Source organism: Balaenoptera borealis (assembly GCF_965194805.1).
Source record: "Balaenoptera borealis genome assembly, chromosome: 2".
Lineage (NCBI taxonomy): Eukaryota > Metazoa > Chordata > Mammalia > Artiodactyla > Balaenopteridae > Balaenoptera > Balaenoptera borealis.
In genome coordinates this window covers 18,243,360-18,256,623 of record NC_138867.1, presented here as the reverse complement: position 1 = coordinate 18,256,623, position 13,264 = coordinate 18,243,360, and the positions used below count along the sequence as shown (strand labels likewise).

Below are 13,264 nucleotides of genomic sequence, written 5' to 3'. Positions count from 1 at the left end.
TGTTTTCATTATGATGTGCTTGAGTTCTAAGGTTTGTGTAAGTGTATAAAGATTTCTAGTAACATTTTCCCCAGAATAGTATTTTAATTTTTATCAGGAACTTGAACATTAATAGTTAGTATATGAGGAGAAACATGTGAAGAATAAAGAGGTGAATAAAGATGAAAAATTAAAAATTGAGGATAATAATGAGGATGTGAACTAAAACCCTGGCTGCATTGTCTTCTATGAATAATTTTCCAGACTTTACTGAGTATATCCATGTTTTCTCATTCTTCTCAAACATTGGAAGGGCTTTCTTTCTTTTAAATCTCTCAGTAATTATTCTTGTTATCCTCTACTAGTGACTTATGAAAGAAGTTTCTCCTGCCGTTACTTGATTTTCTCTGTTTCATTAATCTCTTCCTGTGTATTGGATCATCACATCAACATTCAAATATGCTCTAGAATCTCTTACCTCAAATAGAAAAAAAAAAAAAAAAGACAGTAAAAATATTAGTTAGATCTCTGAAATAAATGTCTGGTCCAGAAAATAACTTAATGATATGAATTCTGGCACAGACATCACCTTCTTAAGTCCAGAGAAATGTCTTTCTTTGATTTTTTCCTCCTCTAACACATTACTGTGCATTGTCTTATTGGAACAAGCTACTAAATCTCTCCAACCCTTCAACGTGTCATTGAATTCATATTCTGCAACTTCCTGTCCCAATAATGTTAATCTCACCATTTCTTTTATCCCTTGTTTGATTATATAGAAAGTAAAGATAATATCTGTAGCAGACATAAGTGGTTGCCTACCTCACTTTCAATCTCCCTACTTGGTTATTTTGTTCATGTTTTTAATTCTCTCCCATAGGACTCACTGTTAAATCCTGCGTACTCTAAGCTGATCATTAAAATCTTTTTCTCTTTGCCAGTGATAGATCTAGGGATGATTATGAAACTTTGATCCTACCCTAAAGATAAAAAATATATTTTAATCATGGTTAAATTTGTATTCATCTTCATTTACATTTGGAGAAGTCTGCTGGAAAGAGTCTGGGGAAAGTTTCCCCTTTAAAAAAGAAAACTCACACAAGAAGAGTTACCCACATTTTCTACTACACGTTCTCATGTTTACACACAGAGTCATAACCATTTTACTCTCATGAAGGGAGGAAGGCTGAGAACAAAGGTGCTGAGGAGGGCAGGTCAGAAAATAACGCAAAAAGCTGGGTTCTTGATGACATCATTCAGCCACTGAATTAAACAACCCTGGGGGTGCCTGACCTTTAGAGTCTTTGCTATATGAGGTAATAAATTTTTCTTACTGAATTGGGATTTTCTATTTTTTTCAGGCAAAAGAATCTTATATAGTGTAGTACTTACCCACAAGTCTGGTGAGATGATTTAATAAGTTAATTCACATATACCACATAGCAGAGAGCTTGGGACATAAAATACTTAAAAATGGAAATTATTACAATTGAATTTTCCCCTCTTCCTCTCCTTCTTCTCCTTCTTCTTCTCATAGTATTAGTATTAGTAATAATTAGTACTGTTTTATTTTACGATTTCATGCGGTCTAAGTAAATTTAATTTCCCCAATAGCAGTACCATGCATCTTTATGAAAGAAAACAAGAAACAATATCCAGCAATTAGATAAACACATAACATTTTCTGTAGTTTAAGAATCATCTTTTGGCTTACAAGATTTTCAGATGTAGGGGATTTTAAATGCCTACTCCGTTCTTCATTACCTGCTGAGTTATCCATGACCTAAATATATGCCTCATCCTTATATTTTTATCGTTAGACTCATATGCCTCCTTCAGGGGTGATGCATTCTACTCAATAATGACAGATAATGATATAAAATTTAAGCAAATAGTAATGTTATAAATGGACCTTAATCATTTCAAATCTTATGTTTCTCACTCAGAAAGGACCAAGCTTTCCAAAATAGTAGTGGACCAGATGGAAGAAATGTAATATTCAAAGGCAAATCTATATATGTTACTTCAGATATATCAAGTAAAGGTAAAAATGGATATTTGTTTCTAAAGAGAGATAAAAGACCTTGCTAATTTTCATTAAGTACTTAGTCTTAATGAATTTCACTTAAATCCTAAGTAATTTTTAAATAGATCTTTATTGGAGTATACTTGCTTCACAATACTGTGTTAGTTTCTGCTGTACAACAAAGTGAATCAGCCATATGCATACATATATCCCCATATCCCTCTTGAGCCTCCCTCCCATCCTCCCTATCCCACCCCTCTAGGTCATCGCAAAGCACCGAGCTGATCTCCCTGTGCTGTGCTGCTTCTTCCCGCTAGCTAACTGTTTTACATTTGGTAATGTATGTATGTCAATGCTACTCTCAGTTCGCCCCAGCTTTCCCTTCCCACCCAATATCCTCAAGTCCATTCTCTATGTCTACATCTTTATTCCTGCCCTGCCACTAGGTTCATCAGTACCATTTTTTTTTTTTTTAGATTGCATATATGGAATCTATTCCATATATATGCGTTAGCATACGTATTTGTTTTTCTTTTTCTGACTTACTTCACTCTGTATGACAGACTCTAGGTCCATCCACCTCACTACAAATAACTCAGTTTCGTTTCTTTTTATGACTGAGTAATATTCCATTGTATATAGGTGCCACATCTTCTTTATCCATCTAGGTTAGTTCTATGTCCTGGTTATTGTAAATAGTGCTGCAGTGAACACTGTGGTACATGTCTCTTTTTTGAATTATGCTTTTCTCAGGGTATATGCCCAGTAGTGGGATTGCTGGGTCATATGGTAGTTCTAGTTTTAGTTTTTTAAGGAACCTCCACACTGTTCTCCATAGTTGTATCAACGTACATTCCCACCAACAGTGCAGGAGGGTTCCCTTTTCACCACACCCTTTCCAGCATTTATTGTTTCTAGATTTTTTGATAATGGCCATTCTGACCGGTGTGAGGTATCACCTCACTGTAGTTTTGACTTGCATTTCTCTAATAATTAGTGATGTTGAGCATCTTTTTGTGTGCCTCTTGGCCATCTGTATGTCTTCTGGGACCTAATTAAACTTAAAAGCTTTTGCACAGCAAAGGAAACCATAAATAAGATGAAAAGACAACCCTCAGAATGGGAGAAAATATTTGCCAGTGAAACAATAGATAAAGGATCAATCTCCTAAATATACAAACAGCTCGTGCAGCTCAATATCAAAAAAAACAAACAATCCAATTAAAAAATGGGCGGAAGACGTAAATAGACATTTCACCAAAGACATAAGTAATTTTTTGATTGACTTGAATGCCAGCTTTATATTCAGAGTGGTCAAGTTCAAATAATTTTTGGGAGAACTGAGCACACATGCAACAAAATGTGAGGACATTAATCGAAATTTAAGGACTATAAACTTTCCAAATAACTCTAACATAAAATCAGTGAAAAAATTTAAGCAATATATAATAGTGACATAACTGTTGCTTCAGTCTTCTTGTAAATTAAATATAAATAACACCGATAAGTAAATTTTCTTATATGGGTTTAATAAAAAATGGTTCTTGAAAATTAAAAAAGAGAAAAATTAAGTACATAATTACATTGGAGTCAAAGTACATTTTATTGTTGTTGTTGTGATAACAGTTGCTAATTTTCAACAATACAGGACTTGTTGCCTAACTATAATTTTCTTTGTTCCAAATAGATTTTTCAAAGCAAAAATATGACATAAATTTTGCCCATAAGATGATTAGACAAAACTGGCATTGGGATGGAAAATCATGTGTTTCAAGACCCTTCACACCAAGAGATATTTAGGCATTATTACTTAGATTAATTGAGCTTTTATTAAAGCTAATTTTCTAGTATTCACACTTCAAAATACAGATGGAAATAAAATATATAGTTCTCAATTTGGCAGGAGTGTACTATACAATTTATAATAAAGTTGATTTATATTAATTGCTAGAAAATTTATGGGCAACAGATTTATTTTAATGGAGTCATTTATTGTCCTAATTTGTTTTATTGATATTAGGATCCGGACATCTTGCTGTTTTAAAAGGATACTCAAGCACAGGGAGATCAGCTCCGTGCTTTGTGACCACCTAGAGGGGTGGGATAGGGACGGGGGAAGGGAGAGGCAAGAGGGAGGGCATCTGGGGCTATATGTATATGTATAGCTGATTCACTTTGATATACAGCAGAAACTAACACAACACTGTAAAGGAATTATACTCCAATAAAGATGTTAAAAAAAAAAAAGTTAACAAACAGCAAATTAAAAATGGATGATTTTTTAATCCATTTACAATCAATTAAATAGTACATTTTGTTTTCTTTTCTTTTTTCTCCTTATGATTGTTGTTTTTCATTGTCGCCCCTATGTCCTTATGCTAATAAATAAAGTTGGTTTCTGCTAAATACAGTATTGAAAATCAAGAAGGAAATACACTATTCTCTTATTCTCCTTTAATTTGAAAATATGTGTATTGGCACCACTATATTGCTTTCAGTTAACGTTAATTTGTGTGTACTTTACATTTTTTTATCAGTCTTGCTAAGGGTTTCTCTTAGTTTCCTGTTGCTGCTGTAACAAATTAACACAATCTTAGTGACTTAAAACACCACAAATTTATTATTTTACAGTTCTGGAGATCACAGTTCAAAATAGGTCCAACTAAGCTACAGTTAAAATGTTTACAGGACCCCATTCCTTCTGCACATTCTGGGAATCCATTTTCTTGCCTTTCTCAGCTTCTAGAGGCTCTCCCCAATCCTCAGCTACTGGCCCCCTTCCATACTTACAGCCTGAAATGAAATCATTCTCACTTTGCTTCCACTGTCACATCTCCTTTTCTGACTCCGACACTTCTGCTTCCCTCGTCTACTCTTTTTCAAAATAAGGACCTTTGTGATTACACTGGCTCACCAGGGTAATTCAGGAAACGCTATGGAGATCCTAACTTAACTGCATCTGCAATGTCTCTTTGCCATGTAAGGGAACATATTCCCAGGTTCTGGGAAATAACACTTTTACAACTTGGGAGGGGGTATTATTCTACTACTACAGAGTTTATCAATTTTATTAAACTTTCAAAGATTAAAGCTTATGGCTTTGTTATTTTTCTCTATTTTATATCTTTGATCTTTGTTCTCATCATTCTACTTTTTATCCTTCTTCTTCCTCTGGGTTTTAAATTTTCCTTTTTCCTTTTTAGAATCTTGAGATGGAGGCTTAGCTTATTGATTTTTTAAACTTTCATATTTAAATGATAAAGTATATCCAAAGACTGTTTTGCCTCAATCATATAAGTTTTGATAAGGGAAATTTCTATTTCCATACTGTCAATAATATATTTTAAATTCCCATTGCATTTTTTTAAAGAAGTGTTAATTTAGACACGTACTGCTAATTCTCAAACACATAAGATTATCTCATTATTCTTCGCGAAAACATTTATTCATTTATGTATGTTCACAGAACATATGATCCTTTGTGACTTATTGAGACTTGTTTTATAGCCCCAAAGACTATGTATTTTAGCTGCCAGATGTAGTATTCTATAAATTTCTGTTAGGTAAGTTAGATAATAATATAGTTTAAAACTTTTATATCTAGAACAGATATAGCAGAGGAGAAAGGGTTGAGAGGTGGGCAAAATGGGTAAAAGGGATCGACTCTGTGGTGATGGATGATAACTACACTTTTGATGATGATCCCGTTGTGTATTGAATCACAGTGTTGCACACCGGAAACTTTTATAATGGTATACATCAATTTTACTTCAATAAAAAATAAAGCTTTTATAGCATTACTGATTTTTTTGTTTTTAATTATGAGAAAATCCTATTTGAAATAGCTGTGGTTCATTGTATATTTTTCTGTAGCTCCTGTTAATTCTGTCAATGTTTTAAATGTATGTTGCTTTGTGTTATTACTGGTTATTTTCTAAATTCAGCTTTTTAATCTTTCACTTTTCAAAGTGACTTAAATTATGCCCATTAGCCATTATTGTAAGTAAAATACCATGTATTGTTGTTTTGTCCTTTGTACTTTAGTTGTCACTCATTCTCCTTCTATTATGTGTTATGTATCCGCAGTGTAGTTTTTTCTTTAAAGAGTTAGTAACTATTTAATATATTTTATAAATATTATTTTATAGTTAAATTCACAATTTCCCTTTCCGGTGATCTTCATTTCTTCCTGCAGATACGTACATCAGTAAATTTGTGCTCATTTTTGTTTGTTTGTTTTGGTTTGGTTTGGTTTTCTTTGTCTTATCTGAAGCGCTATCAACAGTATTCCTTGCAGTCTGGTTCAGCTAGCAACAAATTCTGCCTGTTCTTGTTTATTTGAAAATTTCATTATTTAACCTTAATTTTGGGACAAAATTATTAGTAGATATAAAATTTGGGGGTTACACATTTTTCCTATAATTTCATTAAATATATGATTTTATTATCTCTGGCTTCACTTGTTTCTGATGATGTTAGCTCTCATTCTTCTTATTGTTGTGCCAGAATATAATGTATCTTTTTATTTTCTGGTTAAATATTATTTTCATTTATGATGTTTGACTATGATGTGACTTTCTTTGAATGTATTCTATTTGTGTCTTGCAGAATTTTTTAAAAATAAGTTTTTGTTTTTAGAAAAGATTTTAGATTTATAGAAAAATTGAAAGGGTAATACAGAGAGTTCCCATATACCCAGCCCCGAGTTACATTCTGCACCCATCCTGGATTCCCCTGACCTCTTAAATGATTTTTTTAAATTTGTTTATATTAATATTTACTATTTGAGCTGTAAAGCTCTATGGAATTTTACAAATGCTTAGTGTCATGTATCTGCAATGAAAGTATACAGCATTGTTTTGAAACGCTGAACATATTCCCTGTGTTTCATCATCATTTCTAGCCCTTCTTTAATCTACTGGCCATTCCTGATTTACCATGCCTATAGGTTCTGTCATTTCCAGATGTCATATAAGTGGAATAATTCAGTATGTAGACTTTTGCTACTGGCTTCTTTCATTTTACCCTATACATTTAATATTCATCCATATCCTTTCATGGCATTTTAGTTCATTTATTTTTCTTCATTGAATAATATTGCACTGTTTGAATGTACCACATTTTGTTTATCCATTCATCTATTTCTCTCTTGATTGTCTTTGTCCCTTGTGAAATACCAGTTGACTGCATTTCTGTGCATCTCCTTCTGGGCTGTTTATATGGTTTAATTGATCTATGTGTCTATTCTTGAGCCAATATCATGCTCTCTTGATTACTGTAGCTTTATAGTAATTCTTGAAATCAGGAATTGTTAGCACTACAGCTATGCTGTTAATCTTCTATTATTGTTTTGGCAATTTTAGGTCTTTCTCCTTTCCACATTAACTTGATATTAGTGTGTCAATATCAAGAAAATAGCTCACTGTAATTTTGATTGGAATTGCATGGAATATATAGATACAGTTAAGAAGAATAAACATCTTAATAATATTGATTTTTCCAGTCAGTATACACAGAATAACTCTTGATTTATTTAATCTTTGGTTTCTTTTATCAGCATTTTATAGTTTTGCACATATAGTTCCTATACATATTTTGTTAGATTTATATTTAAGTACTTCATCTTTATGGTACAATATACATGGTATGTTTTTTTTTGTTTTTAATATTAACTAGAAATTTATTTTATTTATTTATTTTATTTATTTTTGGCTGTGGTGGGTTTTTGTTTCTGTGCGAGGGCTTTCTCTAGTTGCGGCAAGCGGGGGCCACTCTTCATCGCGGTGCGCGGGCCTCTCACTATCGCGGCCTCTCTTGTTGCAGGGCACAGGCTCCAGACGCGCAGGCTCAGTAGTTGTGGCTCACGGGCCCAGTTGCTCCGCGGCACGTGGGATCTTCCCAGACCAGGGCTCGAACCCGTGTCCCCTGCATTGGCAGGCAGATTCTCAACCACTGCACCACCAGGGAAGCCCAACATGGTATGATTTAATTTCAAATTTCATTGACTTATTAAATGTATGTGTGTTTATATTTATATGTACGGTATATATACAAAATACATATATATGTATGTATAGCATATACACAAGAATATATACTAAACCATGAATCCTGTGACCTTGTTATAGTCCTTTGTTATTTCCATAATTTTCCAAAATTGTATTTTTCTGCAGAGACAATCATGTCTTCTGCAAGTATAGACAGCTTTATTTAATCCTTTCCAAGCCAAATACTTTCTCTTTTTTTTTCTTTCTTGTTTTAATGTACTAGCTAAAAATCTCAGTAAAACGGAGAGTAGGAAGAGTAAAAGAGAATATCTTTCGTTTTTTCTGGATTTTAGTGAGAAAGTTTTCAACTTCTTAACATGATATATAAATATTTTTATTTCACGTAATGCTTGTGTCTGGTTTTGGTATTATGGTAATGCTGACCTCATAGAATGAGTTTCCTCAGCTTCTGTTTTCTGGAAGGGAATGTGGTAATTGGCACCATTTCTTTTGATTTGGTAAAATTCACCGGTGACTATCTGAACTGAAGGTTTCTTTTTTGGAAGGTTTTTGATTATTGATACAATTTTTTTTTAATAGATATGGGCCTGATCAGATGACCTGTCTCTCCTTGTGTAAGTTTTAAGCATTTGTGTCTGTGAAGAAATCATTCTGTTTCATCTAAATTATAGAGTTCTGCTTGTTGTTCTTTACTGCCTTTTTAACATTCATGAAACAGGTCAGGATGACGTCTCTTTAATTTCTGATATTGGTAATTATTTTTTCTTTTCTTTTCTTTTTCTGTTAACCTGGCTAGAGGTTTATCAGTTTTGCTGGTCTTTTCAAAGAAGTTTTTGGTTTCATTGATTTTCTCTACTAAAGTTTTCAGTTTCAATAACTTATGCTCACGTATGTATTATTTCTTTTTACTTTCTGCTTACACTAATATTAAATTGTTCTTCATTCTCTAGTTTCCTGAGGTGGAGCTCAGATTACTGATTATAGATCTTTCTTCTTTCTGAATATATGCACTTAATTTTCCTCTCAGCACTGCTTTCTCTGTATCTACAATTTTTTTTAAATTTTTATTTCTATATAATTGCTTTTTAAAATTCCTCTTGAGACTCTTCTCTGTGATCCACATGAGCTTGAGAAAAATGTATATTTTATTGTTGTTGAGTGGAGTATTCTATAAATGCCAATTATATTAGTTTGATTGCTATTACTGTCCAGGTCAAGTCTATCCTTACTGATTCTGTACCTACTTGATCTATCAGTTTTTGCTTCACATATATTGAAAGCTTGATGTCAGATTCCACAACTTTAGGAGTTTTATGTCTTTTTGGAGAATTGATACTTTTATTAATATGTAATGTCCCACCTTTTCCTTGGTATTTTTAATTAAAAAAATTTTTTTTTTAACATCTTTTTTTTTTTTTAAACATCTTTATTGAAGTATAATTGCCTTACAATAGTGTGTTAGCTTCTGCTTTATAACAAAGTGAATCAGTTATACATATACAATATGTTCCCATTTCTCTTCCCTCTTGCATCTCCCTCCCTCCCACCCTCCCCATCCCACCCCTCTAGGTGGTCACAAAGCACCGAGCTGATCTCCCTGTGCTATGCGGCTGCTTCCCACCAGCTATCTATTTTACATTTGGTAGTGTCTATATGTCAATGACACTCTCTCACTTCGTCTCAGCTTACCCCCACTGGAATGGTTTTGACCCAGAAAGAATGTCACCAATAAACAGTCTCAGTGTGAAACAAGATAGAGAACAACCCCTCAGGGAGCTCACTGTAAGGCTGGAGGCAAGGCCCCTCCTACACTTTTCTTCACTCCCACATGGAGCAAAAGACTCAGTTATGTGTTTAGTCCAAATCTTGTAAAGCAGCACTGGCTGTAGGGGCTAACCCTGCCCTTTGTTTCCAGGTGTCCCAAGCTGATTCTTAAATCAGCCTTGTTGAAATTAATATGCCTACTCCAAAGTTTTTAGTTTAGTATTAACTTAATATGCCTTTCGTATTCCCTTTACATTTTTTGAATTATTGGAATTTATTTTTAGAATAGTTTTGAGCTTGCAGAAAACTTGAGCAGCATGTTCAGAGTTCCCATATACTCCCCCTCCCACTCCTTCCCTTGCCCTCATTATTAACATCTTGCCTTGGTGTGGTAAGCACGTTAAAATTGAACCTACATTGATACATTGTTATAAAATAAAGTCAGTTATTTTAAGGGCTCACATTCTTTGTGATCTACAGTTCTGTGGGTTTTGTCAAAGGCATGATGTTATGTACCCACCATTACCACCACATCATGTGGAATAGTTTTACTGCCCTAAAAATCCTGTCTGCTCTAGCTGTTCATCCTTCCCTCCTCCCCTCCCCAATCCCTGGCAGATTGTTCTTTTTTTCACTGTGAATATGATAAATTCCAGATTTTCTCCAAATATATTATGGCAGATTATACTCCAACACATGGAAGGGAAGTATTATCACAGTAGTTTTTTTTCAAATATAATCAGACTGGGTTTATGCCTCTCCTACAAAGATTGATAATAATAAAAGTATATTGTCTCTAACACTTGTTCACCTGAGTTTGGATTATATAAGAACTACTGAAATAGGCCACCAATCTTCCAACTCTTGTGCTAGAAAGAGCCTCTTTTTTTTTTTTTTTTTTTGTCTAAACCATACTAGCCTCTAATGAATTCAGCCAATTAAAGGAACTAAAGGTTTCTTTTCTCATTGTTCCTATGATCTATATACTCTGTGTGCCTACAAGATACCAGTATTAAGAGTTCATTCCTTGCATATTCTCTGTCCATCACCACTGCCCTATGCTATGAGGAAGTGCTTCTTCTCCACCCCTCACTTGGGTTACAGAAGGATTAGTCTGTATAACCACTTACTCTAGGCTAAGTGAGGTCTTTGAGTACCTCATAAGGCCTCTTTAGCCATAGTTCTTGATGCTCTGGACTTATTGGCATGTTCATAGGAGTTTTTGTGGAAATGTAGTTACCTGGAAGTGCTGAGGTGTTTGTTCGCTTTTTTGAAACTTGAGTAACGTAAACACCTTGTTCTTCTGCTTAATCCCCAAGGATTGACATGGGGATGGTTCAATTTCTCCTTTTAGTATATTCAGTAGACTAATGCAGCAATGTGCTGTGTTCTCCTTCAATAGTCCTTGTTGCTCCCATTTACTACCCACATGGTAAGAAAGCTGTCCTACATGTTTATCTCAAACTTACATGGAGAAATTTGAGAAGAGTCAATTAGTAGAACCATCCATAATGTCAACTACTCGTAAGGGTCTATAGAGGCAAACATAGATACATATATCCATGTCTGTCTGTCTATCTATCTATCTATCTATCTATATCTCCTCTGGAAATTTTTTTCCGTGATACATTAGTTGGTGGGAACGAATTTTTCATAGAATATGTAAAGGCCATTCTGTGTGTACATGTTTGTATATATTTCATAATTTTCCATGTATATGTAGATAGAAATCTACACACCAAAGTTCTACTTCATTTATGTAATTATTAAGGTTATTTTTTATAATGAAATGTTAAGATTTCAAAGAATTTTTATCTCCTAATTTTCTCCCAAATATTAATTGAATTACATAGGGGAACATGTAATCTAAATTCCTAAATAGTTATATCAATATTGATGCTAATTTTCAACGCTTTTTTCATCAAGTGTATATATTAATAAGATGTGTGAAATTTTTAAATTCTAGTAATAGCTTTAGGTATAGATTTTTTTTTTTGATTTCTATGTGTGTGGTGTGTTTTATTATATATTAGTCTCTTAAATCAAATAGAAAACAAAAAGTGGAGCTACAAACCAAAGTTACAACAGTATTAGCTTTTCTCATCGCCCGTCTATCTACTTTTGCCAGAGGTCTTTATTTCTTCATACGGCTTTGAGCTACTGTGCAGTGTCCTTGACTCCAACCTGAAGAACTCCCTGTGGCAGGCGGGTCTGGTGGTTAAGAACTCTCTCAACTCTTGATTAACTGGGAATGTCTTGATTTCTCCCTCATTTTCGAAGGAAAGTTTTGCTAGATATAAGATTCTTGGTTGACGGATTCTTTCCTTCAACACTTGAAGTACATTGAGCCATGCCATCTGGCCTCCGAGGCTCCTGATGAGAAATCTGCTCATGACCTTCCTGGCAAATCTTCTCTCAGCTTCATAGAACTTTCATAATGTACCTTATCGTGTCTTATGCAGCAGAACATTTTGTATAGTATCGTGAAGTCAGTTAAGTTGTAACATTATTTTGAGACCAGAATTTAAGGAAAAGGAAATGAATATTTCAAGTGTAGACATTATGAGGTCTTTAAAATTATTACAGATTTTCAAACTAGAAATAAAAAGGCCACTGGAAGTATCCTACAGATTTTAATTTATAACAAAGTGAATACCAATATCTAATAACACACGTAAAGAAAAATTTCTTTGGGATCCTTTTTCCTAAGTGTAAAGGGGCCTTGAACTCAAGAAGTGAGAAAACCCCTGTGGTTTACCCCCAGCTGTGATGCGTCCATTTCTTGCTCTGACCTCAGAGTGCACCACTGTGATGTACTTCACAGAGCCCTGTAAAAGGGGCAGCTGGGCCCAGGTTTTTGGTCCTTAGAGCCCAGGAAGCTGCTTTTGGTGACCTGACGGCCTTGGACCTACAGTTAGCTTGTTTTTTCCTTGTTTCTGCCATTTTGTTGATTTATTTTTCTCTTTTCTCTACTCTTTCTTATCTTTCTCATTTTTCTTTCTTCTTTGCCTTTTTCTCATTTTTCTCTCTTTATCATTTCTTTTAGTTTTAAATTTTTTCTTCTCAATTTTTTGGTGTTTCTTTTCCATTTCTTCTGCTTTCTTTTCTTCCTTTGTTCTTTTTCTCATTTGTATCTTAATTTTAGTTAGTATTGCTAGATTAGTACAGTTAGCATAGTCAGTACTGTTGGTATAGTTAGCATAGCTGGTGTAGTTAATACTTGATTAGCATAGTTAGTGTAGTTAGTGCTAGTTAGCACTGTTGGTACAGTTAGCGTAGTTAGCGCTGTTAGTAGAGACAGCACACTTAGCACTGTTAGTACAGTTAGCATTGTTAGTTAGCGTAGTTAGCGTTGCTAGGTAGTGCTGTCAGTCAGTGTAGTTAGCAGGTCACCATGATGCAGGGCCTCACAGCCAACCCTGCTGACAAGAAGGCTCATATTGATGGCTTTGAGATCCTCCGCACCATTGGTGAAGGCACCTTCGGT

The 13,264-nt window shown here is 34.2% G+C and overlaps 1 long non-coding RNA gene across 3 annotated transcripts in view; it reads left to right on the top strand.

Moving 5' to 3' along the window:
* Positions 1-13,264, top strand: part of LOC309623718 — a 929,788-nt gene that overhangs the window by 738,927 nt on the left and 177,597 nt on the right. For all 3 annotated transcript variants that reach the window (XR_014241493.1, XR_014241494.1, XR_014241495.1), the window contains exon 17: positions 7,829-7,983. This is a non-coding gene — a long non-coding RNA (uncharacterized lncRNA). The remainder of the gene's footprint in view (positions 1-7,828; positions 7,984-13,264) is intronic.